This window comes from Amblyraja radiata, unplaced genomic scaffold (genome assembly GCF_010909765.2).
Source record: "Amblyraja radiata isolate CabotCenter1 unplaced genomic scaffold, sAmbRad1.1.pri S124, whole genome shotgun sequence".
Classification (NCBI taxonomy): domain Eukaryota; kingdom Metazoa; phylum Chordata; class Chondrichthyes; order Rajiformes; family Rajidae; genus Amblyraja; species Amblyraja radiata.
In genome coordinates this window covers 88,451-115,676 of record NW_022630110.1, presented here as the reverse complement: position 1 = coordinate 115,676, position 27,226 = coordinate 88,451, and the positions used below count along the sequence as shown (strand labels likewise).

Sequence of the window (27,226 nt, the reverse complement as noted above, 5' to 3'; positions counted from 1 at the left end):
AACGGGTACCACTTGGTCAAGTCTATATTAACAAAGTCTGATCTTGACCGCTTTTGGCCCACTGTGGCGCGATTTCCGAGGAAACGCCGCCACCTACGGCTGTCATTTTTGGCCACCTCGCCCAGAGCCCCCCTTCGCCTTCCGGGACCAGAGGATTTTTCCCATCGATGAGAAATGAGAGATATATTAATGTTTTTACAAAATTCCCCAATCTCTCATCTTCCCCCTGCAGGCGACAGGGGGAGGGACTATAAAACCCGGAAGTGTGCCTCACTCAGTCTCCGCCAGACCCAGGATGCGAGAGGGTCACGGCTCTCTGAGCTGCGAATAACACTGAACGCACATCCACTCCACGGTGAGCCCCCTCGATGCGGCTGTACAGTGGCTGTTTCCCAATTGTTTGCCTCGCCTTTTTTTTTTAAGTTTGTGTTCACAAATGAATTTTGTTTGTCAGGTGGCTGTTTGCCTCGCCTTTTGTTTTAAAAAGTTTCTCTTCACAAAATGAATGTTGGTTGTCAGGTGGATGCTTGCTACCCAATTGTTTGCCTCGCCTTTTGTTAAAAAAAAGTTTGTGTTTACAAAATGATTTTTGGTTCTCAGGTGGCTGCTTGCTACTGTTGAATCTAGCGGGTCCAGAAGCTTTGATCTTCGCGGACTCCTTCGAACTCGCACCAGCACAACTTGACGGAACGGTCTGGTAGTGGTGCCAGCTGAGACTATCGACAACCCAGCGGCGCTGCTGAGACAGTTTAGAGAACTGTGAGACCTGCCATCGAATCGCATACTTGAGAGAACAAGATGCATGTCGAATGGCAGAAACTGTAGCCCCACTAGCTGATTTTGACAGTGCAAGTCCTCCACAGCAACATAATGTGAATCTAGCTAACTATTCTCCGCAGACATTTTTAAATGCGTCCCGCAAAGATCCAAATATGCCTGCCACGAGATGCACAAACTGTCTATTTCCACTCTAGGGGCCGCCAATTTTGCGTTGCCCATGGAAAAGTATGTCATAAATGCAAGAAACTCAACCACTATGCTAATTGTTGTCGGTCTCGTGGGAGCACTGCTTCAAGGACAAATCTGCACTTGATTCACCAAGAGCCGTCTGATTCTGATTCCCAAGAACAAGACGATGTTTCCCACCGGAACGATTCCTATAACACAGACACAGACTCTACCGTACTCACCCTAAACCTGCGCTCCCCAGGCAAACTGATTGATCTTGTGGTGACCATAATAATCAATGTCCAGCATCTGCAGTTCCTTCTTGCTATTTCCTTCGCTCCAGAGATGTTGCCGCACCCACTGAGTTTCTCCAGCATTTTTGTCTACCTATGATAATCAATAACTGCCAAAGTCGACACCGGTGCCACAGTAAACGTTATGTCACTCAAAGAGTTCAACAAGATAAGAACCACTGAACTCATGAAAAAGGACTCCTCCACCCTACATGCTTACGGGGGGAGGTTCTTCACCCGTTGGGTAAAGCTGATTTAAAGTACACTGTCAACGAGCAGACAAAAAACCTAAGCTTCTACATTGTCCAACCAAACTCAGAAACGTTGCCTGGCATCAATGCATGCCACGATCTGGGTCTGGTTTATTTCGGACGTGCTGTCCACCAACTCTGTTTGATAGAGGAACCAACACAACAGATGCTATCCAACTATAATGACTTATTTGATGACAAACTTGGCAAACTGCCAACGATATACAAGATCACTGTAGATCATACGGTCACCGCAAAAGTTCGTTCACCCCAACGCATCCCTCATGGCATGCGGGAAAAAATACATACCAAACTCAACCATATGATCTCCATTGGAGTCATTGCCGAGGTCAGTGAACCCTGGTACTGGGTCGCCATTATCGGCGTCACTACAAAAAAAGATGAAGGAATTACGCATCTGCATCAATCCTAAAGATTTGAATACAGCAATTAAATGGCAACACTCTCCGATGAGAACCACCGAGGATGTAGCGGCACAGATCGGTAATGCAACGGTATTCTCAGTCCTCAATGCCAAAAGCTCTTTCCGGCAAATCCCGTTGGACCGTGCATCATCTGCCCTAACAACTTTTGCTACACCATTCGGCCGCTACCGGTTTTTAAGAATGCCCTTTGGTATCACCTCTGCTAGCGAAGTATTTCAGCGTGCAATGGAACAACTATTCACAGAATATCCATGTGCCATCATTGTTGACGACATCCTAGTATACGATCGAGATTTGGCCGAGCATGATGCCAACTTGAAAAAGACATTGAACAGAGACATTAATCTAAAACTCAACCCTCTGAAATGCAAGTTCAGAGTCTCAGAAGCCACATACGTTGGTCACGTGTTCACCAGCAACGGATTATAACCTGATCCACTAAAGACTGCAGCCATCAACGAGCTGCCGGTCCCAACCGACGTCACCAGCTTACAACAATTTATCGGATTGGTCAATTACTTGGACACGTTTATTCCCAACCTCAGTGAACTTTCTGCTCCCTTACGACAACTGACCCACAAGGACAATGCATGGTCTCGGTACCCGCAACACCAAAGAGCTCTCAAGACTTTAAAATTTCAGCTAGCTAGCCAGCGCACCTACACTGGCATACTTCAATCTCAATCTGCCAGTCACTATCACCTGCGATGCATCCCAGTATGGGCTAGGCGCATCATGCCTACAAACATCCTTCGATGGCGACGTGATGCCTATTTCCTATGCATCACATACCCTGACTCTAACTGAACAACGCTATGCTCAGATAGAGAAGGAACTGCTCGCCGTGGTCTTTCTCCGTTTAAAATTTAAATAGTTCATTTTTGGCAAAACCATCACGGTCGAAACAGTACATCAGTCACTGGTCACCATCCTGAGCAAGCCTATACATGCTGCCCCAGCTTGACTACAGCGAATGATAATGCAGTTACAACGGTTTGACTTCCGCTTTGTCGACAAAAAAGGTAAAGACATGCACATCACAGACACGCTATCCAGAGCCCCGCGCACCACCAGCAGAAGACTGGGAAAATTCAGAGTCCAACAGAGGAGTACAAAGGGCTTAATTAGGAAAATAGAATATGAAAGAAAACTGGCAGGGAACATAAAAACTGACTGCAAAAGTTTTTATAGATATGTGAAGAGAAAAAGGTTAGTTAAAACAAATGTAGGTCCCTTGCAGTCAGAAACAGGTGAATTGATCATGGGGAACAAGCACATGGCAGACCAATTGAATAACTACTTTGGTTCTGTCTTCACTAAGGAAGACATAAATAATCTGCCGGAAATAGCAGGGGACCGCGGGTCAAATGAGATGGAAGAACTGAGTGAAATCCAGGTTAGCCGGGAAGTGGTGTTAGGTAAATTGAATGGATTAAAGGTCGATAAATCCCCAGGGCCAGATAGGCTGCATCCAAGAGAAATTAAGGAAGTTGTCCCAGAAATAGTGGATGCATTAGTGATAATTTTTCAAAACTCTTTAGATTCTGGAGGAGTTCCTGAGGATTGGAGGGTAGCTAATGTAACCCCACTTTTTAAAAAGGCAGGGAGAGAGAAAACGGCGAATTGCAGACCAGTTAGTCGAACATCGGTAGTGGGGAAACTGCTAGTCAGTTATTAAAGGTGGGATAGCAGCACATTTGAAAAGTGGTGAAATCATTGGACAAAGTCAGCATGGATTTATGAAAGGTAAATCATGTCTGACGAATCTTATAGAATTTTCAAGGATGTAACTAGTAGAGTGGATTATGTGGAACCAATGGATGTGTTATATCTGGACTTTCAGAAGACTTTCGACAAGGTCCCACATAAGAGATTAGTATACAAACGTATAGCACACGGCATTGGGGGTTCAGTATTGATGTGGATAGAGAACTGGCTGGCAGACAGGAAGCAAAGAGTAGGAGTAAACGGGTCCTTTTCACAATGGCAGGCAGTGACTAGTGCAGTACCGCAAGTCTCAGTGCTGGGACCCCAGCAATTTACAATATATATTAATGATTTGGACGATGGAATTGAATGCAACATCTCCAAGTTTGCGGATGACACGAATCTGGGGGACAGTGTTAGCTGTGAGGAGGATGATAGGAGGCAGCAAGATGACTTGGATAGGCTGGGTGAGTGGGCAAATGCATGGCAGATGCAGTATAATGTGGATACATGTGAGGTATTCCACTTTGGTGGCAAAAACAGGAAAGTAGACTGTTATCCGAATGGTGGCCGATTAAGAAAAGGGGAAATGCAACGAGACCTGGGTGTCATGGTACACCAGTCATTGAAAGTAGGCATGCAGGTGCAGCAGGCAGTGAAGAAAGCGAATGGTATGTTAGCATTCATAGCAAAAGGATTTGAGTATAGGAGCAGCGAGGTTCTGCTGCAGTTGTACAGGGTCTTGGTGAGACCACACCTGGAGTATTGCTCACAGTTTTGGTCTCCTAATTTGAGGAAATACATTCTTGCCGTAGAGGGAGTACAGAGAAGGTTCACCATACTGATTCCTGGGGTGTCAGAGCTTTCATATGAAGAAAGACTGCATAGACTCAGCTTGTACTCGCTAGAATTTAGAAGATTGATGGGGGATCTTATAGAAACTTACAAAATTCTTAAGGGGTTGGACAGGCTAGATGCAGGAAGATTGTTCCCGATGTTGGGGAAGTCCAGGACAATGGGTCACAGTTTAAGGATAAGGGGGAAATCTTTTAGGACCGAGATGAGAAAAACATGTTTCACACAGAGAGTGGCGAATCTCTGGAATTCTCTGCCACAGAAGGTAGTTGAGGCCCGTTCATTGGCTATATTTAAGAGGGAGTTAGATGTGGCCCTTGTGGCTAAAGGGATCAGGGGGTATAGAGAGAAGGCAGGTACAGAATACTGAGTTGTATGATCAGCCATGATCATATTGAATGGCGGTGTAGGCTCCTATAAGACTTCTTATCCTTATCATTAAACTGTGACCCCTTGTTCTGGACTTCCCCAACATCGCGAATAATCTTCCTGCATCTAGCCTGTCCAACCCCTTAAGAATGTTGTGAGTTTCTATAAGATCCCACCTCAATCTTCTAAATTCCAATGAGTACAAGCCGAGTCTATCCAGTCTATCTTCATATGAAAGTCCTGCCATCACAGGAATCAGTCTGGTGAACTTTCTCTGTACTCCCTCCATGGCAAGAATGTCTTTCCTCGGAATGTCTTTCCTGTTGCAGCCGTTTCAACACCTACCGCTACCCGGTCCACCCACTCCCCGCGTAAGTCTGTCGCTGTGTCCCCTGTTGTAACCGGCACCCCGGGATCCCCGCGACGGCCCACCCCGGGTTCCCCTGCGGTCTCTCCACACAGACCCCCGGATTTACCAAACCCAGCCATCAACTTTTCGGAAGAAAAGGTTGATGAGGCAGCCCCATACCGTACGTGGACCGGGCGGGTTAGCAAGCCACCTATTAGATATGGCGATTATGTTTAACCCCATTAGTATTTACCCGTTATAGTTTGAAATGCCTTAGTTGCTTTTTCATTTATACAAAAGATGTAGATTGGCTATTGCATGTTAGCCAATCAGAATGCTTAGTAAGTACAACTCGGCCTAATTATGTGATTTATAGTGTAAGAACTCACCTGCTGCCTGGCAGTAGCTGCAGTAGACTGACCGTGTGATGTTCTGCATATGTGATGATGAACTAGACAATAAAGATGCTTATGCTTCAACCTGTATGAGACTAAGGTATTAACAGTAACGGAGCTGGAGCTGCAGTCTGTAAGGGAATCCCCGCTCCAGCGCAGGTTCGCAGAAACAGCAGGTACAGTAAACATGGCACCTGGAAACAACGGAGAGACCTCTATTGTGTCTGGAAACGCGGCCGACGGGCAGGACTTCAGGTCAGACTGAAGTGCAGGGGACTTCGACTCCCTCTCCCCCTACCATCCTACTGGCCCATGTACAGTCCCTTGAAAATAAAGTGGAGGCCAATCCCACACTCAGACCCGGAGCCTTCAACACAGCCCCGAGGCCTACACCACAGGCTCTGAGGCCCAGAACTTAGGCCAAAACCCAGAACTTGGGCCAAACCATAAAACCCATGCATGGAGCCTATAATACCGCCCTGTGGCCCACAAACACAGGCTCGTGACACCTGAACTTAGGCTAAAACCAAGAACTTAGACCCGCAGACTATAATTATAGCACAGGCCCAGAGCGTATAATAAATACAATACAATACAATACAATATTTATTGTCATTTGAACCTCAGTGAGGCTCAAACGAAACTCTGTTTCTATAGCCGTACAAACAAAAAACGATTCCTACTAGACACACAACCAATCCACCCATTCACACAAACATCCATCACAGTGAATCTCTTCCTCACTGTGATGGAAGGCAAAGTCTTTTATCTCCCCTGCTTTCCATTTTTCTCCCAATGTTGAAGCCTGATGTTGAAGGCCCAGGCGGGCGATGGTAAGTCCCACGGCCATTTTAGGCCGCGCCGGGCGATGTACGGTCCCGCTCCAGGTCTAAATGTCACAATGTTGGAGCACCCAGCGGGCGCTGGAATATCCCGCGGCCATTAAAGCCGCGGGATGCATGTCTTCTTCTTGCGAATGAAACATAAATAAACCAAAGGAATAGTTAGATCACAAGCCGGGTGTTGAGCAGCCAGGTTGTTGTCTCTGCGTCAATGTCTGCCAGGCCCTGAACTCCATTTGGTGGGTGGTAGAGCGGGCACCCAGAGATGACATGGTTGGCTGTCTTTTCTGCTCCGCATTCACAGGCTGGGCTCTGGCGGAGCCCCCATCTCCACATGCTGGCATTGAAACGCCCAACTCCAGTACCAAGTCTGTTGAGCTTCACCCATGCTCATCTGGGGAGGTCAGACCCTGGACAGCTTTTATCTGGTGAAGAGATGTAGCTGTGTAATGGAGATGAGGTTGCCTTCCACTCCAGGTGGCCACTACGTGGCTATCTAGTGTGCTTTTGTCTCAGTTGGCTGGATGGATTATAGGAGTTATTTTCCATGTGGAGCAAAGGGGTGACGGGACTTCAGTCGGGGTGGTCTCTGCTCTCTGCTGATAGCCTGATGGAGGAGGCGATCTGACAGCCCTCAGAGCCTATAATACAGTCATGTGGCCCAGAATTTAGGCCGAAGCACAGAGTTTAGGCCCGGAGCGTACAACACATGCCCAGAGCATACAACACAGGCCCAGAGCCTATAACACAGGCCTGGAGCCTACAACACAGGCCTGGAGCAAATAACACAGGCCCGGAGCCAATAACATATGCCCGGAGCCAATAACATAGGCCTGGAGCTCACAACACAGGCCAGGATCCAATAACACAGGCTTGGAGATAAAAACACAGGTCTGTAGACAAAGGCACAGGCCTGGGTCCTACAACAATGGCCCAGAGTCTATAACACAGGCCTCTGCTCTCTGCTGATAGCATGATGGAGGAAGTGACGTGACCGCCTGCAGAGCCTATAGGCAGTGAAGATGGCACCTGCATATGTCGACATTTTGCCAGCAGCTCAACAGAAGAGAATTACTTATAGCTTAACTCAACTCACGTGGATCGGAGAAAGGGCACAGATCGGCGCCGCAACGGACAAGAACTTGAAGGCACTAGTGATATCGCGATCACTCGCAGCTACGGGAGCCCCCGACTGTAAACGACCCCTCGATCGTTGGACCCCCCCCCCCCCCAAACCGACTGAGGATCACAGGTACTGTACCTATAATCACCGGGAAGACCTCCGGAGCCGACGAGCAGGATCTTCCTGGAGCAACTGAGTTGGAGCTGCCGTCTGCAGGGTAATGCCCGTTCCAGCGCAGGTTCGCAGAAACAGCAGGTACAGTAAACACATCACCTGCAAACAACGGAGACGCCTCCATTGTGTCCGGAAACGTGGCCGACGGGCAGGACTTCAGGTCAGACTGAAGCGCAGGGGAATTCCACCTCCTCTCCTACCATCCTACTGGCCAATGTACAGTCAGTCCCTTGAAAACAAAGTGGAGGAGTTAAGGGCAAGGCTGCTCCAAAGGGAGCTGAGGGAATGCTCTGTGTTCTGTTCAGATTAATGAGTACTGCAGAAAGATGCGTGTCGTTTATCACTTTATTCAACTCAGACGAAAAGCGATTTGTTAACTGCGACTGTTAGCAATTGTTAACAGCCAGTAGTTTACAGGTCGTAGTTATACAATGTGTCATCAATACATTTGTACATCTCTCAGCTCCTTTGGTCAAGCAGCCTTGCCCTTAACTCCTCCACTTTGTTTTCAAAGGACTGTACATTGGCCAGTAGGATCCACATTGCTCAGTAAATGTAATTGTGTTTTGTCCATGTATTAATGACACAGCGTTCCTTTGAATACAATTCAAAGGGAAATTTGTTAAACCCACTATCAGGACTAGAAGATTGCGAGCATGAGCTCAGGTACAGTCACGTTATTTTATTTGCCGCTGTGCCTTTCTCTCCCCCCCTGTGCCTCTCTCTCCCTCCCTCCCACTGTACCTATCTCTCCCCCCTGTGCCTCTCTCCCCACCCCCGTGCCTCCCCCCCCCGTGCCTCTCCCCTCCCCTGTGCCTCTCTCTCCCCCCTGTGCCTCTCTCTCTCTCCCCTGTGCCTCTCTCGCCCCTGTGCCACTCTCTCCCGCTGTGCCTCTCCCCTCCCCTGTGCCTCTCTCTTTTCCCCCTGTGCCTCTCTCGCCCCTGTGCCTCTCTCCACCCCTGTGCCTCTCCCCCCCCCGTGCCTCTCTCCCCCCTGTGCCTCTCTCTCCACCCCCCTCCCTGTGCCTCTCTCCCCCCTGTGCCTCTCTCTCCACCCCCCCCCCCCTGTGCCTCTCTCCCCCCTGTGCCTCTCTCCGCTACTCTCTCCCTCTCTCTGTTATTACGTAGAGGGTTAATAGAGAAGTTATCCTGACCGCGAGCTCACTGACTGGATGGTACAGACGTCCTGACTGAAAATCACACCCTTCCAATCAGTTATTTTAGGGTAAGCCTTTCTAGTGAACATGCTACTTTTTGCTTTGCCCATTTTCAAAATATAGAATTTTGAATTTGGCGTTTGATTGGTACAAGGAGACTACAAAGCTCGTAATATCTATGTTTTTTACGCTCTAACTTTCTACGTTTCTACTTTTGGGTATGTATGTGGCAATTATGGCTCATGGACTTTTCCCCCACACTACTAGTTATATTCGTAACAACACGTCCAATCAACAAATCGGTATCCTCCCCTCCAATCAGCCGCTGTCTCCAAGATACTTTTTCTATTATCTGCCCCAATAAGAAACTGCATTTTCAGATTTAGTGCTTCAGTTAAATTAGAATGGATAAGTAGTACCAATAGTTTTTTCCAGCCTAAATCTTGAGTGGTGAATATTTTATTGTAGATGGTTTTATTTAGAAAAAGAATAGTGCAAGCGGAAATATTTTATTATATATCATTATCAAATTGTATTATATTTCACTATCAAATATCTACAAATTTCAGATTTGTGTACCCAGCGAAAATGAGCATACTGAGATACTTTAAAAGACAGCGTCTTCAGATCGATGAAGAAATAAATGATAATGAAAACACTCAGCCAGAAAAGAAGGCAACATTACTTTAAAATGATAATGTAACCAGTGCAGCTGTTTCGCCTGATGCTGCATGTGAAGACATTTCAAAATATATTGAAAAATGTGATCTTCCAGACTGTTGGACACAAGAAATGTACTTAAACAAAAATAAAGAATATCCCTGGCTAATGGTTAAAAACAGAAAACTAGGATGTAGTGTATGCAGCAAGTGTCTTCTTGGACTTGAACGAACACGAGGAATTAATTTGTCTCGTGAGTGGTGCAGTGTTAATGTAGTAGGAGTGATTGATGACAAAGCAAAACTTAATGAGTTTAACAAAATAGATTTTTAAGCACAAAATTAGTGAAGCTCATATCCGATGCCAAGAAATCAATGAAACAGCTGAAAAAAAAAGCAATCGAAAATGTAGTGTATATGTCACTGAAAAAGGACGAAGCAAAAACAGGTTAAGTTTTTAGAACTGTATATCATCTTGTACACAAAAGTAGGCCATACCCAGATATGTCTTCTGATATTGAACTGCAAGCAAGAAACAGCATCGACATAGCGTATGTTCTACACTCTCGCAAGTGATGTGCATATGTTTCTCACCGCATAGGGAATCAGATGCGAAAGACAGTGGTGGAAATTATAATTTCAAAACAATCTAAAATGTCTCTTATGATTGATGAATCTACTACTATTAATGGGGAACTGTTCTAGTAGCCTGCTTGAGAGCAGCAGTTGGTGAAACTTCCCAACCTATATCATTATATTTTGACAGAACATATGAAACCTGGTGCAAATGGTTTTTCAATACAGTACTTAAAAGAACATGTGATATCACTTGTAACTGATGGTGCATCAGTAATGTTAAGACGAAATGCAGGGGTTGCAAAACTATTTCTTGATGATTTCCCTAATGCAACTGTTTGGCACTGTGTCAGTCACAGGCTTGAACTCAGTGTAGGTGATGCTATAAGTGAAGTTGCAGGTTTGAATCATTTTCAGATATTTTGTGATACATTGTATTCCTTATATCATAGGTCTCCTAAGAATCAGGATGAGTTAACTGCATGTGCTGAGGCTCTTCACTGTCAACTGTTGAAAATTGGTGGTGTTTTCAGTGTGAGATGGGTTGCTTCGTCTTACCGAACTGTAAAGGCAATGTGGCGTCTTATAAAGTTATTTGGGAGCATTTTGTAAAAGCAAGCTGTGATGCTTCAAGATCTAGTGGAGAGAGAGCAAAGTACGAGGGGCTGAAAAAATATTAGAATCATCAGCTTTCGTAAGTAATTTGGGCTTGTTGATGGAAAGTTTGCTAGAGTTGTCTGAACTGTCAATTGAACTGCTGAACCAAAACTGTCCTCGTGAGGAAATTAAACAAACTATCAAGGTTCTTGAATGTCAAATAGAGAAGCCAGGAAAATGTTATACTCAAGTGGGGAAAGCAACAAGAGATATTTAACGGGATAAATTTGAGAGCTGGTAAAGTACCTCCTATATATATAGACAACAGTTGGATAATATGAAATCCAGGCTGCTTGAATCTACAACAGCTTCCAATGATAAATGTTAAAAGTTAATTAACAAGTTGAAATATATAGATATTTACAATATTCCAGGAGATTCACATTTTAACTTTGGGGATAATGATATAGAAGAAATGGTAGAACAATTTGGCTTAAATGGTCGGCTTTGTGTCAGAGCCTTCAAGGAATCTAAAGGGAAGATATTTTCTCCAGATTTTCAGCAGCTGCGAACGGCCGTAAATACAATTCCGGTATCAACAGCAGAATGTGAAAGAAGCTTCAGTGGCTCCTGCTACGTGGCCCCAAATGTGCGCCCGAACCTTGTCCCCGTTCCCCCTCTCCCTCCACAAACCCTTCACCCAGTGTGGGCATCGGGTGCTCACGGGGACAGGCGGGGAGGAATGCGACTAGAACGAATAAGTTTACTGGCCAAGTCTGTACACGTACACGTAATTTGCCGTGGTGCTCCGCTCCATAGAACAACACGATATACAGTAAACAATTAAGAATAAAACATAATAGTTTAAGGGGGGCAAGGAGGACAGGGGAGAGGATGGGACACGAGGGGAGGGAGGGGATGGGATGAGGAGTGGGGAGGGGGCTGAAAGGGAGGAGACAGGAGAGGGGAACGGGACGGAGCTTCCTCTGTGTTGACGGGCCCCCCGCGTGTCTCCGCTCCAGTGGTCTCCCAGCACTCGTCCATCCTCCCGACCGCGCTGGCCCCCTCCCCGCCCACCCCCTCCTCCACCGACACCCTCAAGATGGGCTGCGACCTCCTCACACCACTCGTGGAGGCGTTCGAGGAGCGCGGCGCCAAGATGCAAACCCTCAACGTGGCTGCTGGAGGCAAGGTGAGCACACTGGAGAGAGAGGCAGAGAGAGGGAGGGAGGGGAGATAGAGAGGTGGAGGGGGAGGGAGAGACGGGGAAGGGGAGTGAGGGAGAGGAGAGAGAGAGGAGGAGGAGGGAGGGCAAGTGAGGGAGGACGAGAGAGAGATGGGGAGGGAGAGGGAGGGGAGATGGAGAGGAGAGAGAGAGGAGGGGGAGAGAGAGGGAGGAAAGGGAGAGGGGCTGAGAGGGAGAAAGAGAGAGAGAGGAAGGGTGATAAACGAGGGGGGAGGGAAAAGCAGGCCAGAGGAGAGGGATGGAGGGGGAAGGGAGATGGCGGGACGAGCAGAATCTGAAGAGAAGGTACACACAAATGCTGGAGAAACGCAGCGGGTGAAGCAGCATCTATGGAGCGAAGGAAATAGTCAACGTTTCGGGCCGAACCCCTTCCGGCCCGAAACGTTGCCTATTTCCTACGCTCCATTGATGCTGCTGCACCCGCTGACTTTCTCCAGCATTTTTGTGTACCTTCTATTTTCCAGCATCTGCTGTTCCTTCTTAAACATCTGGAGAGAAGGAACGGGCAATGTTTCCGGTCGAGACCCTCATTCAGACGATGAAGAGAGAGAGATGGGAGGGAAAAGCGAGCGGGTGGGAAAGAGGGAAAGACGGAGGTAGGGAAGTTTGTGGGTGATCACAAACTGATCGCATTCTCTCCTTCCTCTCTTCTCCCCTATCACTCCCCCCTCCCACCCTCACCCTCTCTCTTTCCCTCCCTCATTCTCTCCCCTCCATCCCTCCCTCTCTCTCTCCCTCCCTCACTCTCTCTCTCTTCCCTCCCTCTCTCCCCTCCCTCCCTCTCGCCCCCTCTCCCTCTCTCTCTCCCCCAGGCTCACCATCCCAAGGCAGCCTCTCTGTGCGTGGACTGTGAGAGGGGCCGGGTCTCGTCTCTCCAGCACCTCACCCAGTTGCTGCAGCTCGACCTGCGGCCGCTCGGCCCCCCCGATGCTGCCCTTATCCGGGTAGTGACCGTTTGTCCCCTCAACGCCTCCCTCTCCGGCTCACTCTCCCCGTCTCTCTCTCCCTCTGTCTCCCACTCTCTATCTATCCGTCTCTCTCTCTCAATCTCTCGCTCTCACTCACTCTCTCTCCCTCCGTCTCTCCCTCCCTCTATCTCTCTCTATCACTGTCTCCCTCTGTCTCTCTCTATCACTCTCTGTCTCTATCTATCTCTCGGTCTCTCTCTTGTTCTGTCTTTCCTCTCTCTTGCTGTTTCTCTGTCCTTCGATCTGTCTCTATCGTTCTCTGTCTATCTATCTCTCGCTGTCGCCCTTGGTTTCTCCGTCTCTCTCAGTGTAAGAAAGGACTGCAGATGCTGGTTTAAACCGAAGATAGACACAAAGTGCTGGAGTAACTCAGCGGGACAGGCAGCATCTGTGGAGAGAAGAAATGGGTGATGTTTCGGGTCGAGACTCTTCTTCAGACTGAAACGTCACCCATTCCTTCTCTCCAGAGATGCTGCCTGTCTCTCTCGTTCTCACTGCCTCTCTTCCTCCCTGTCTTTTCCCCCTCTCTCTCCCTCTCTATATCTGCCCCTCTCCCCCCCCCCCTCCTCTCCCCACTTCCCCCTCCTTCTACATCTCCCCCTCTCACCCAGCCCTCTCTCACTTTTCCCTCGCACTCCTGTCTCTCTCCCTCTCTCTCCCCCTCCCTTACCCGCACCCCCCTCCTCTCTCCCCACTTCTCCCTCTCCTGTCTCCCCTCTCACTCTTCTCCACAACCCCTCTCACCCCGGACTGTCTCTGTCCCGCTACCGCAGCTTGGTGCCGCTGTTGCTACCGTCTGCTGCTGGAGTGTCCGGCGTTGGTTGACGTGAAGAATAATCGGGTCGGTGAGGCCGTGACTCACTTACCTCCTCGTCTTGATGATCACACGGTGCAACCACATGCTGGGCTGAGGCTGTGGTTCACTTCACTGCCGCCGGGTTGATGGACCGAGGTCCAGCCCAGAACTTTGTTGTCGCTGCGGGAAGACAACACATGATATCTCCATCTCCCTGTGTCCAGGAGTTGCAGCTTCACCATCTCCCTGTGTCCAGGAGTTGCAGCTTCACCATCTCCCTGTGTCCAGGAGTTGCAGCTTCACCATCTCCCTGTGTCCACGAGTTGCAGCTTCACCATCTCCCTGTGTCCAGGAGTTGCAGCTTCACCATCTCCCTGTGTCCAGGAGTTGCAGCTTCACCATCTCCCTGTGTCCAGGAGTTGCAGCTCCACCATCTCCCTGTGTCCAGGAGTTGCAGCTTCACCATCTCCCTGTGTCCAGGGGTTGCAGCTTCACCATCTCCCTGTGTCCAGGAGTTGCAGCTTCACTATCTCCCTGTGTCCAGGAGTTGCAGCTTCACCATCTCCCTGTGTCCAGGAGTTGCAGCTTCACCATCTCGCTCTGTCCAGGAGTTGCAGCTTCACCATCTCCCTGTGTCCAGGAGTTGCAGCTTTTCCATCTGCCTGTGTCCAGGAGTTGCAACTTCGCCACCTGCCAGTGTCCATGAGTTGCAGCTTCACCATCTCCCTGTGTCCAGGAGTTGCAGCTTCACCATCTCCCTGTGTCCAGGAGTTGCAGCTTCACCATCTCACTGTGTCCAGGAGTTGCAGCTTCACCATCTCCCTGTGTCCAGGAGTTGCAGCGTCACCATCTCCCTGTGTCCACGAGTTGCAGCTTCACCATCTCCCTGTGTCCACGAGTTGCAGCTTCACCATCTCCCTGTGTCCAGGAGTTGCAGCTTCACCATCTCCCTGTGTCCAGGAGTTGCAGCTTCACCATCTGCCTGTGTCCAGGAGTTGCAGCTTCACCATCTCACTGTGTCCAGGAGTTGCAGCTTCACCATCTCCCTGTGTCCAGGAGTTGCAGCTTCACCATCTCCCTGTGTCCACGAGTTGCAGCTTCACCATCTCCCTGTGTCCACGAGTTGCAGCTTCACCATCTCCCTGTGTCCAGGAGTTGCAGCTTCACCATCTCCCTGTGTCCAGGAGTTGCAGCTTCACCATCTGCCTGTGTCCAGGAGTTGCAGCTTCACCATCTGCCTGTGTCCAGGAGTTGCAGCTCCACCATCTCCATGTGTCCAGGAGTTGCAGCTTCACCATCTCCCTGTGTCCATGAGTTGCAGCTTCACCATCTCCCTGTGTCCAGGAGTTGCAGCTTCACCATCTCCCTGTGTCCAGGAGTTGCAGCTTCACCATCTCCCTGTGTCCAGGAGTTTCAGCTTCCCCATCTCCCTGTGTCCACGAGTTGCAGCTTCACCATCTCCCTGTGTCCACGAGTTGCAGCTTCACCATCTCCCTGTGTCCAGGAGTTGCAGCTTCACCATCTCCCTGTGTCCAGGAGTTGCAGCTTCACCATCTCCCTGTGTCCAGGAGTTGCAGCTTCACCATCTCCCTGTGTCCAGGAGTTGCAGCTTCACCATCTCCCTGTGTCCACGAGTTGCAGCTTCACCATCTCCCTGTGTCCAGGAGTTGCAGCTTCACCATCTCCCTGTGTCCAGGAGTTGCAGCTTCACCATCTCCCTGTGTCCAGGAGTTGCAGCTCCACCATCTCCCTGTGTCCAGGAGTTGCAGCTTCACCATCTCCCTGTGTCCAGGGGTTGCAGCTTCACCATCTCCCTGTGTCCAGGAGTTGCAGCTTCACCATCTCCCTGTGTCCACGAGTTGCAGCTTCACCATCTCCCTGTGTCCAGGAGTTGCAGCTTCACCATCTCGCTCTGTCCAGGAGTTGCAGCTTCACCATCTCCCTGTGTCCAGGACTTGCAGCTTTTCCATCTGCCTGTGTCCAGGAGTTGCAACTTCGCCACCTGCCAGTGTCCATGAGTTGCAGCTTCACCATCTCCCTGTGTCCAGGAGTTGCAGCTTCACCATCTCCCTGTGTCCAGGAGTTGCAGCTTCACCATCTCCCTGTGTCCAGGAGTTGCAGCTTCACCATCTCCCTGTGTCCAGGGGTTGCAGCTTCACCATCTCCCTGTGTCCAGGAGTTGCAGCTTCCCCATCTCCCTGTGTCCACGAGTTGCAGCTTCACCATCTCCCTGTGTCCACGAGTTGCAGCTTCACCATCTCCCTGTGTCCAGGAGTTGCAGCTTCGCCATCTCCCTGTGTCCAGGAGTTGCAGCTTCACCGTCTCCCTGTGTCCAGGAATTGCAGCTTCACCATCTCCCTGTGTCCAGGAGTTGCAGCTTCACCATCTCCCTGTGTCCAGGAGTTGCAGCTTCACCATCTCCCTGTGTCCAGGAGTTGCAGCTTCACCATCTCGCTGTGTCCAGGAGTTGCAGCTTCACCATCTCCCTGTGTCCAGGAGTTGCAGCTTCGCCATCTGCCTGTGTACAGGAGTTGCAGCTTCGCCACCTGCCTGTGTCCAGGAGTTGCAGCTTCACCATCTCCCTGTCCAGGAGTTGCAGCTTCACCATCTCCCTGTGTCCAGGAGTTGCAGCTTCACCATCTCCCTGTGTCCAGGAGTTGCAGCTTCACCATCTCCCTGTGTCCACGAGTTGCAGCTTCACCATCTCCCTGTGTCCAGGAGTTGCAGCTTCACCATCTCCCTGTGTCCAGGAGTTGCAGCTTCACCATCTCCCGGTGTCCACGAGTTGCAGCTTCACCATCTCCCTGTGTCCAGGAGTTGCAGCTTCACCATCTCCCTGTGTCCAGGAGTTGCAGCTTCATCTCCCTGATGGTCGCGAGTCGACACCGACTGCTCCACGTCTGTGACGTCACCGCCTCCCTCTCGCCACATTCCAGGCGACGCTGAATATATCCGGTCCCTGCAACATTTTGAACACGTGGCCCCGGCACTAGTTCACATCGTCAGCGTCTGTCTGGGCGAATGAAGACGGATTGAAGACCATTGTGGGAGAGTCTTCTCTCCCTCTCCCATATGTTCGAATACAAACGGTTTCTGTAACCGACTCCTCGCGCCTCCCGCCCTTTACGCAGCCAATCAGACGCTGTCTCAATGCGACTCGCGTCCAATCACATAATGCGGTCACTCGGCGTCCAATCAGCCGCTGTCGTCAAGGGGATTGTGTCCAATCGCCGACCAGCTCCCCTTAAAATCCGCGCCGGTCTAATTTCCGCCCAATCACCCGCTGTCTCCAAATGCGTCCCGTCCAATCACCAATCAGATTCCCTTCAAATGGAGAGGAGTGGAATGGGGGGGGGGGGAGAACGGGGGGGGGGAGGAGATGGGAGGAGAGGATAGCGAAGGAGAGGCGACGGGAGGAAAGAAGGAGGGGAGGAAATCATAGAATCATAGAAAATAGGCGCAGGAGTCGGCCATTCGAGCCTGCACCGCCATTCAATATGATCATGGCTGATAATCCAACTCAGTATCCTGTACCTGCCTTCTCTCCATACCCCCTGATCCCTTTAGCCACACGGGCCACATCTAACTCCCTCTTAAAAAGGAGGGGAGGAAATGAGGGGAGGAAAGGAGGCGAGGTGGGGGAAAAGAAGGGGACGAGTTGCGAAAGAAGGGGAGGAGGGGGGAAAGGAGGAGGAAGGGTTGGTAGAAGGGAATAGTGGGTAGGAGAGGGAAATAATGTGGGGAGGAGTGGCGAGGAAAGTGGGGGAAGGGAGGAAAGCGGGAGGAGTGCGGGAAGAAAGGGGGAGGGGGTGGAGGGGAGGAAAGAGAGGGGGAGGTGGAGGAATGAAGGGGGGAGAGGGGAAAAAAGTGGGGAGGAGGGGGGAAGAAAGGTGGGGAGGAGGGGGGAAGAAAGGTGGGGAGGGGGGGAGGGGAGGAAAGAGAGGGGGGAGGTGGAGGAATGAAGGGGGAGAGGGGAAAAAAGGTGGGGAGGACGGGGGAAGAAAGGTGAGGAGGGGGGTGGAGGGGACGAAAGAGAGGGGGAGGAGAAGGAATGAAGGGGGATGATAAGGGATGAAGGGGGTAGAAGGGAAGAAAGGTGGGGAGGAGGAGAGGGGGAGAAAAGGGGGAAGGGGAGGAGAGGGGGAAGGGGAGGAGAGGAAAGGGGAGAAGAGAAGGAAAGGGGGGCAGAGGAGGGGAACGAGAGGAAATGAGAGAGGAGAGGGCCCAGCCAACACATGCCTGGATCCTATATAACAGCTCTGAGGACTGACAAACAGGCCTGGAATCTCAGAACTTTGGACAAAGCCCAGAACACAGGCCTGGGCCGACACCAACGTACTAAACCTCTGGTCCAAAGAACATTATTGCGAGATATGTTGTGGGTGCTCAGCAACAGATGTAACATATTTGTGTGTTTATGCTTGGAACTAAATGTTTTAGAGTGAAGATTATTGGGCCAAAATTCAGCAATTTGACGACTAAATGCATTTAAAAGCAAAATAAAGCATGATTTCCCCCTCTCGCCCCCCCCCTGCTCTTATCTTCTCCCCCTCCTCTCTACTCCTCTTTAGCTCCCTCCTCATCCCCCCTGTGTCTTTCCCTTACCCCCTTTCCCCCTCACACCCCTCTCCATCCTCCCCCATTCTCTCCCCCTCCCTAATCTCCCTCCATTTCCACTCTCTTCCCCCTCGCCCCCTCTCTCCTCCGACTCTCCCTCTCACTCCCCCGCTCCCCCTCTCTCCCCTGTCTCTTTCCCCCTCACACTCTCTCTCCCCTCTCCATCCTACCCCCATTCTCTCCCCCCTCCCTAATCTCCCTCCCTCCCCACTCTCTCCCCCACTCCACCCCCTCTCCCTCTCTCTTCCTCTCTCGTGCTCTCCCCCCTCTCTGCCACTTCTCTCTCCCCCTCTCTCTCCCACTTCCCCCACTCACTCTCCCCCCAACCCCACTCTTCCACTCCCCCCCCCCCCCCTTTCACACCCACTTGGTGTAGGAGCCGCGGGGGCGGGGCCATGGGTAGCTGCGATTGGCGGAGGGCGCTGTCCGTCAGCGGGACGATGATAAGCATGAGATTTCCCCGTGGATTTCGAAATTCAGATGTACGGATGCCAGCACGGCCTTGAGCTGGTTGAGGATGGTGGAGGAGAGTGGCGAGGAGATCGGCCAGTCCGCTGCCGTCTTTGCCGAGCGGCCGCGGTGTTGCCAGGGACTGCCGCCTTCGCCAGAGTGAAGTACCGGCCCATCACCTCCCACACAAAGAACACTGATGAAATTATCAAGAAAGCACATCAACGTCTCTACTTCCTTAGAAGATTACGTAGAGTCAGTATGTCAAAGAGGACTTTCTCGAACTTCTACAGGTGCACAGTGGAGAGCATGCTGACCGGTTGTATCGTGGCTTGGTTCGACAACTTGAGCGCCCAGGAGCGGAAAAGAATGCAGAAAGTGTAAACACTGCCCAGTCCATCATCGGCTCTGACCTCCCTACCATCGAGGGGATCTATCGCAGTCGCTGCATCAAAACGCCTGGCAGCAGCATCAAGGACCCACACCATCCTGGCCACACACTCACCTCCCCGCTGCTTTCAGGTAGAAGGTGCAGGAGCCTGAAGACTGCAACGACCACGTTCATGAATAGCTACTTCCCCACAGCCATCAGGCTATTAAACTCAACTGAAACAAAACTCTGAACATTAATAGACCATTACCTGTTTATTTGCACTTTATCTATTTATTTATTCATGTGTGTATATATTTATATTTAGGCATATGGACACATTGACCTGTATTTACGCCTACTATATATTGTGTTGTGCTGCAGCAAAGCAAGAATTGCATTGTCCTATCTGGGACACATGACAATAAACTCTCTTGAACTTGAATCGGAGCTGCGTCTCCGCCCCTTGGACGGACAGCGCCTTCCGCCAACCCGAGCCGCCCATCCCGCCCTAGCAACGGTTGCCACGGCGCGGCTGGCCCCGCCACCGCGGTTCCTACACCACGTGGGGGGGGGGGGGGGATCACAGCAGCTGCAGAGGCTGCAAACCTGAGATAAAACCTCAAGGGGGGGCAGACTACAAAATGCTGCAGTAACTCAGCGGGGCGGGCAGCATCTCTGGAGAGAAGGAATGGGCGACATTTCAAGGTCGAGACCCTTCCTCAGACTGAGAGTCGCAGGAGAGATGTAGACGGTGATGTGGAGTGAAAAGCTTTTACATAGAAACATAGACAATGGGTGCAGCAGTAGGCCATTCGGCCCTTCGAACCAGCACCGCCATTCAATGTGATCACGGCTGATCACCCACCAACAGTACCCCGTTCCTACCTTCTCCCCATATTCCCAGACTCCGCTATCTTTAAGAGCCCTATCTAGCTCTCCCTTGAAAGTATCCAGAGAACCGGCCTCCTCCGCCCTCTGAGGCAGAGAATTCCGCAGACTTACAACTGCCTGCGTGAAAAAGTGTTTCCTCATCTCTGTTCTAAATGGCTTACCCCTAATTCTTAAACTATGGCCACTGGTTCTGAACTCTCCCAACATCGGGAACATGTTTCCTACCTCTGGCGTGTCCAAACCCTTAATAATCTTACATGTTTCAATAAGATCCCCTCTCATCCTAAATTCCAGAGTATACAACCCCAGCTGCTCCAATCTATCCAACATATGACAGTCCCACCATCCCGGGAATTAACCTACGCTGCACTCCGTCAATAGCAAAAATGTTCTTCATCAAATTTGGAGACCAAAACTGCACCCAAGACTCCAGGTGTGGTCTCACTCGGACCTTGTACAGCGGCAGAAGGACATATTTGCTTCTATACTCAATTCCTCTTGTTATGAAGGCCTACATGCCATTCGCTTTCTTCACTGCCTGCTGCACTTACATGCTTAATTTAATTGACTGATTACAAGGACTCCCAGATCCCGTTCTATTTCCCATTTGCCTAACTTGACACCTTCCTGTTTTTGCTACCAAAGTGGATAACCTCACATTTATCTACATTAAACTGCATCTGCCATGCATCTGCCCACTCACCCAACCTGTCCAAGATACTCTGCATTCTCATAGCATCCTCCTCACAGTTCACACTGCCACCCAGCTTTGTGTCATCTGAAAATTTGCTAGTGTTACTTTGAATCTCTTCATCTAAATCATTGATGTCTATTGTAAATAGACACGGTCCCAGCACCGAGCCTTGCTGTACCCAACTAGTCACTGCTTGTCATTATGAAAGGACCCGTTAATCCCTATTCTTTGTTACCCATCTGCCAACCAATTTTCTATTCATGGCAGTGCTCTACCCCCAATACCATGTGCCCTAATTTTGCCCACTAATCTCCTATGTGGGACCTTATCAAATGCTTTCTGAAAGTCCAGGTACACTCCATCCACTGGCTCTCCCTTGTCCATTTTCCTAGCTACATCTTCAAATAATTCCAGAAGATTAGTCAAGAATGATTTCCCCTTCGTAAATGCATGCTGACTCGGACTGATCCTGTTACTGCTATCCAAATGTTCGGCTATCTCATCCTTTATAATTGAATACAGCAGCTTCCCCACCACCGATGTCAGGCTAACTGGTCTATAATTCCCCGGGGAAGTGGACAGATGCATGGCAGATGAAGCTTAATGCGGATAAATGTTTGGTTATCCACAATTTAACCACTCTACGCCAAGTCCTGCAAGCCGCTTAAACCACTGCCACATGGACAAGTGGTTTGCCTGCAAACCGACAAAGGCTGGGGCACGTTTACGGCCCTTCCAAAGAACCACGTTCCTACCTGGTTGAAGTGGACGGTGTATTCTACAAATGCAACCAACAACATAACCTTCCAGTGAAGGAGCCGCGTCCTGCGCCCACAGGTCCTGATGCCCGGCCTCACGTATTTGCCCCAACGCCTGTTCCAGCTACTCCATCCAACTCCTGCTGTAATTGCTACCGCGTGTTCCCCGCGTCGGTTTAGCCCTGGCTCGCCTGTGGCGACTTCTCCCACCTGGCCCGCCGGGTCGCCGGTCGTGGTCCCACTCCCGGTTCCCATTTCTTCTCCCGCAAAGGAAGGCGAGGCGGTCTCCTACAGGATGAGGGCCGGACGGGTTTGCAGGCCGCCAATTACATATGGTGATTTTGTACAATCCTGCTATGTTTCCCTCTGTCACAGTCTGCCCTCTCCTCATTCTCATCCACTTCACCTGCCTGCCTGCCACTCCCCTCTCATCAGCCCAACTCTCCTCACCTGTTGCACTCAGTTGCCTCTGATCACCAATTAACCCGGTATATAGACTCTCCTCACCGTTCACATAGTGCCAGATTGTTCTCAGCATTCATGCAAGACACTCCAGCGATTTCCCGACTTCCTGCCTGGCTTCGACTCTCCTTTCGTCTGTCCCTCGCGGGTTTGTTTGCATCGTGTGTTGGATCTCCTGGTGACCGGACCTTCCGCTACCCCGACTACGTCTCCTGCCTGCCCATCTTCGGAACCCTCGCTCAATCCTGAGCCTCTGTGTGAGTACGGTGTACCCATTCCTGTGGTACTACTCTGTGTTACAGTATCGTAATACAGTTCGTTACCAACTATACCTGCCTGATTCTGTGCTGCTATTGGGTCCAAGCTATACCCGTTACAGTACAATCTGGCCAACAATGGACTCAGCGCACACAACGTTTCCGTCAAACCGCTTCGAGAGGATTGAGCACACGCTCCTGCAGCACGAAGCTATGCTCACTGCTTCCAACTCCGAGGTTCGACAGGCTGTGTCAAACCAGGAGCAAGCATTGGTTGCACTAGCCACCCAGGTCCAACAGCTGACGACCTCGCCCAGGCTACACCCCATGCTTCGCCTCCGGCTCCAACAACACCAGCTCCCGGTCCGCCAGGACCATCACCTGAGCCCCGGGTGGGAACCCCGGAGCGCTACGCTGGAGACCCGGAGGGCTGCAACCCATTCACCACGAACTGTTCCATTCTCTTCGCCCTACAGCCCTACACCTTCGCCCAGGAAGCGGCGAGAGTGGCGTTTACCATTAATCACCTGACTGGCAGAGCTCGGCTGTGGGGAACGGCTGAATGGGAGCGACGCACGTCGGCTTGCTCCTCTTTCCAGGCCTTTACCGCGGAGCTTCGCAAGGTTTTCGGTGAGGTTTCGATGGGGCCGGACGCTGCGGGAGGTCTGCTGGGGTTGAGCCAGGGGAACCAGAGCGTCGCTGACTTCGCCATCGACTATCGCACCAGGACCCGTCAGAGTGAATGGAACACCCCGGCCCAGTGTGACGCTTTCTTGCTGGGCTTGAATGACTATATCAAGGATGAGTTGGTGTCCCACGAATTTCCTTCTTCTCTGGATGGGCTTATCGAGCTAACGACCCGTCTGGACCGACGCATCCTGGCGAGACGTCGGGAGAGGCGACACGGTCATTACATCTCCAAGTGTCCAGTAAAGGCCAGACTCACCAGTAGCGGAGGAATTACTGGTGAGTCGAACCTCTGAACTTTCCTCTGCCCGACGCCCTCTTTGTCATGCCCGTCTGCTGTTGTCTGATGGTTATCACACCCTCGCCATCTTCATAGACTCTGGTTGTGACATTAATCTTATGGACAAGGAACTAGCCCGCCAGCTTGGCATCAGTTGTGTTCCCCTGCCTGAACCTGTTCCCGCCAACGCCCTCGACGGCCATCTCCTGGGGACTGTTTCTCACCAGACGGTCCCAGTGCGCATGCTCCTGTCTGGTAATCACCATGAGACCATCCAGTTCCACATCCTGCAGTCTCCCCGTCTTCCCCTCATCCTGTGTTACCCCTGGCTTCGGCGACACAACCCCAACATCGACTGGAGGACGGGGGTCATCTTGGGTTGGAGCCATTCCTGCCACCAAGTGTGCCTGAAGCAAGCCTCAGCTCCTCAACCGGCCACCTGCTCCAGTTCTGCTCCAGATCTGACGGGGGTCCCAGCCGAGTACCATGACTTTGGGGAGGTTTTTGCAAGTCTAGGGCCACCTCCCTTCCTCCTCATCGGCCCTATGACTGCGCCATAGACCTCCTGCCTGGTTCCGCTCCTGCTAAAGGTCGCCTTTACTCCCTGTCCGCCCCTGAGAGAGGCGCCATGGAGAAATACATCAATTACTCCTTGGCTGCTGGTCTCATCCGTCCCTCCTCGTCTCCTGCTGGGGCTGAGTTCTTCTTCGTGGAGAAGAAGGACAAATCTCTGCGTCCCTGCATAGATTACCGGGGGCTCAACGGCATCACGGTGAAGAATCGCTACCCTCTCCCACTCATCTCCTCTGCTTTCGAGCTCCTGGAGGGGGCCACCATCTTTTCGAAGTTGGATCTACGCAACGCCTACCACTTGGTCCGCATCAAAGAGGGAGATGAGTGGAAGACCGCCTTCAACACTCCCACGGGACATTATGAATACCTGGTGATGCCCTTTGGCCTCACCAACGCCCCGGCCGTCTTCCAGGCTTTGGTCAATGACGTTCTCAGAGACATGTTGAACAAGTACGTGTTCGTCTATATTGATGACATCCTCATCTTTTCACGGTCCAAGGAGGAACACGTACACCACGTCCAGGCAGTTCTACATCGGCTCCTGGAGAACTCGCTCTTCGTTAAATCTGAGAAGTGCGAGCTTCACTCCCCGTCAGTCTACTTCCTAGGATACATCGTTGGCCAAGGGAACATCAAGATGGACCCCGACAAGGTCTCTGCTGTCACCACCTGGCCTGTTCCTGACTCCCGCAAGCAGCTCCAAAGGTTCCTGGGGTTCGCCAATTTTTACCGACGGTTCACCCGTGGCTACAGTACTGTGGCCGCACCCCTCACGGCACTCACCTCCTCCAAGGTTCCGTTCCGGTGGTCTGCCGCGGCCGACGAAGCTTTTCAGACACTCAAGACACGGTTTACATCGGCCCCGATCCTCCAAGCTCCGGACTCAGAGGGACAGTTCGTGGTGGAGGTGGACGCCTCCTACGTGGGGGCGGGAGCTGTTCTGTCCCAGCGGGCTGCCGGGGACCAGAAGCTCCATCCATGCGCCTTCTTCTCCCGACGCCTGACCCCTGCTGAGAGGAATTATGACATTGGCAACCGAGAACTGTTGGCGGTTAAGTTGGCGTTGGAGGAATGTCGTCACTGGCTGGAGGGAACCGAGCAGCCTTTCTTGGTTTGGACTGACCACAAGAACCTTGAATATCTCCAGTCAGCCAAGAGGCTCAACTCTCGTCAGGCCCGCTGGTCTCTCTTCCTCACCCGCTTCAACTTCTCCCTCTCCTACCGACCTGGGTCTCGCAACGTGAAGCCCGATGCCCTCTCTCGACAGTTATTGGCGAAGGAAGAGCCTGCCTCTGGCCCCAACACCATCCTCCCGTCCTCGCGCAGGGTTGCCTCCCTCACCTGGGAAGTGTAGGAGAGGGTCAAGGCGGCCTTGGAGAACCAGCCGGGACCCAATACCTTTCATATAACACTGATGTAAAATGGAGCTGCTGCTTTGGAAATTGATCCCTCAATATTAACCATTTGATTACTTTCTATACAAATACACCATATTTTTTTCAGTAAAACCAATACATGATCGCCTGATCGCCTGTTTGTGGTTTCTGCCCTGCGGTCCGACTTCCTCAGTGGGCCCACAGCTCTCGACTCACCTGTCATCCCGGCATTCAGCGGACCAAGGGGATGGTGCTACGGAGGTTCTGGTGGGCATGGCTGAAGAAGGACACTCGGGAGTTTGTCAACGCCTGTCCCGTTTGCAACCAGCACAAGGTCTCACACCAAGCTCCTGCGGGTCATCTGCTTCCACTGCCTGTACCCCATCGACCATGGTCCCACATCTCCCTGGACTTCGTTACCGGCCTGCCCCCATCCAGTGGTCACACCACCATCCTGACCGTGGTCGATAGATTTAGCAAGATGGCTCACTTGGTGGCCCTGCCCAAACTTCCGTCAGCCAAGGAAACTGCCGAGCTCATGTTACTCCACGTCTTCAGGCTCCATGGTCTCCCCGTCGATGTGGTCTCCGGCCGGGGACCCCAGTTTGCCTCTGTTTTCTGGAGGGAGTACTGCACGCTTGTGGGGGTCACCGTGAGTCTGACGTCCGGATTTCATCCACAGTCCAATGGCCAAACTGAAAGGAAGAATCAGGAGATGGAGACGGCGCAGCGGTGTATGGTGTCCAAGCATCCCTCCTCCTGGTCCCAGCAGTTGTTGTGGGTGGCGTACGCCCACAACACCCTGAGAAGCTCGGCCACTGGGCTCTCCCCTTTCCAGTGTGCCTACGGGTTCCAGCTTCCACTGTTCCCGGCGCTGGAGAAGGAGGTTTCCTGCCCGTCCGTCCAGGCCTTCATTCGTCGCTGCCGCAGGACGTGGACCCAAGCCAGGGCGACTCTTCTCCGCTCCGTGGACCATTACGCCACGGCTGCCAACCGTCACCGCACCCAGGCCCCCACCTACCTCGCGGGCCAGAAGGTGTGGCTGTCGACCCGGGGCCTTCCCTTGAGGGTGGAGTCCAAGAAGTTTGCACCCAAGGTCAGCGGTCCCTTTGAGATCCAGAAGGTCATCAACCCAGTGGCTGTGAGGCTCAAGTTGCCTCGTTCCGTGCGGGTCCATCCTACATTCCACGTGTCCAGAGTAAAGCCAGTCCGGGAGAGCTCCCTGGTCCCCGCAGTCCCTCCTCCTCCACCTCCTCGTCTCATCGACGGAGGCCCCGCCTTTACGGTGCACCGCCTCCTGCGCTCCCGCCGTCGCGGGAGGGGTCTCCAATACCTGGTCGATTGGGAGGGTTACGGTCCAGAGGAGAGGTCCTGGGTTCCTGCTCGACACATCCTGGACGCCTCCCTCATCAGGTAGTTTCACCGGCGTCATCCCGACCAGCCGTCCAAGTCCGCCACTCCTAGAGGGGTCGCCGCCCCTGAGACTCTGTCCCCTCTTCCGTCTGAGGCGCCCAGTGACGACGAGACGGAGCTTTCCTCTGATGCTATGGAGGAGGATGCGGACATGGATGTCTCGGACGAATATTATGCTATTGGGTCCAAGCTCTACCCGTTACACCCTCAGTATATTGTTTAAGGCACCGTAGTTGCTTTTCATCTTCTACAAGAAGAGATGTAGATTGGATATTGCATGCTAACCAATTATAATGTTTGTTAGTAATAGCCCCGCCTAGAACATGCTTTATAATATTAGGAACTCGCTGACGTCAGGCAGTAGATGCAGCAGCTGGACATGTAATGTGCTGCATATCCAATACTGTGGAGTTCAATAAAATGTGCTGTACCTTTAATTGTGTACTAGTCCGGTAATTACAGTGTGATTTTATCTTCTTTAATATTGATTGAGAATCCCATGTAAGTGAAAGATTAGTTAGTGTGGCGGATGTTGAGCCCGTTCAGGAATTGTTCTGAATCTATAGGCGGAAGACTCGACCTCATCTGCGTTCAATTTCTGCTTTTGAATTGATGCTGGGCTAGCTGCTAATGTGTTAGTGATAA

At 51.3% G+C, this 27,226-nt stretch overlaps 1 long non-coding RNA gene across 1 annotated transcript; it reads left to right on the top strand.

Annotated features, from left to right (window-relative positions):
* The first annotated feature begins 465 nt into the window (after positions 1-465).
* LOC116969215 lies at positions 466-25,129 on the top strand. Its single transcript, XR_004410680.1, has 3 exons — positions 466-616; positions 8,143-8,147; positions 25,119-25,129. It is a non-coding gene; the product is annotated as an uncharacterized LOC116969215 (long non-coding RNA).
* Positions 25,130-27,226: the final 2,097 nt, after the last annotated feature.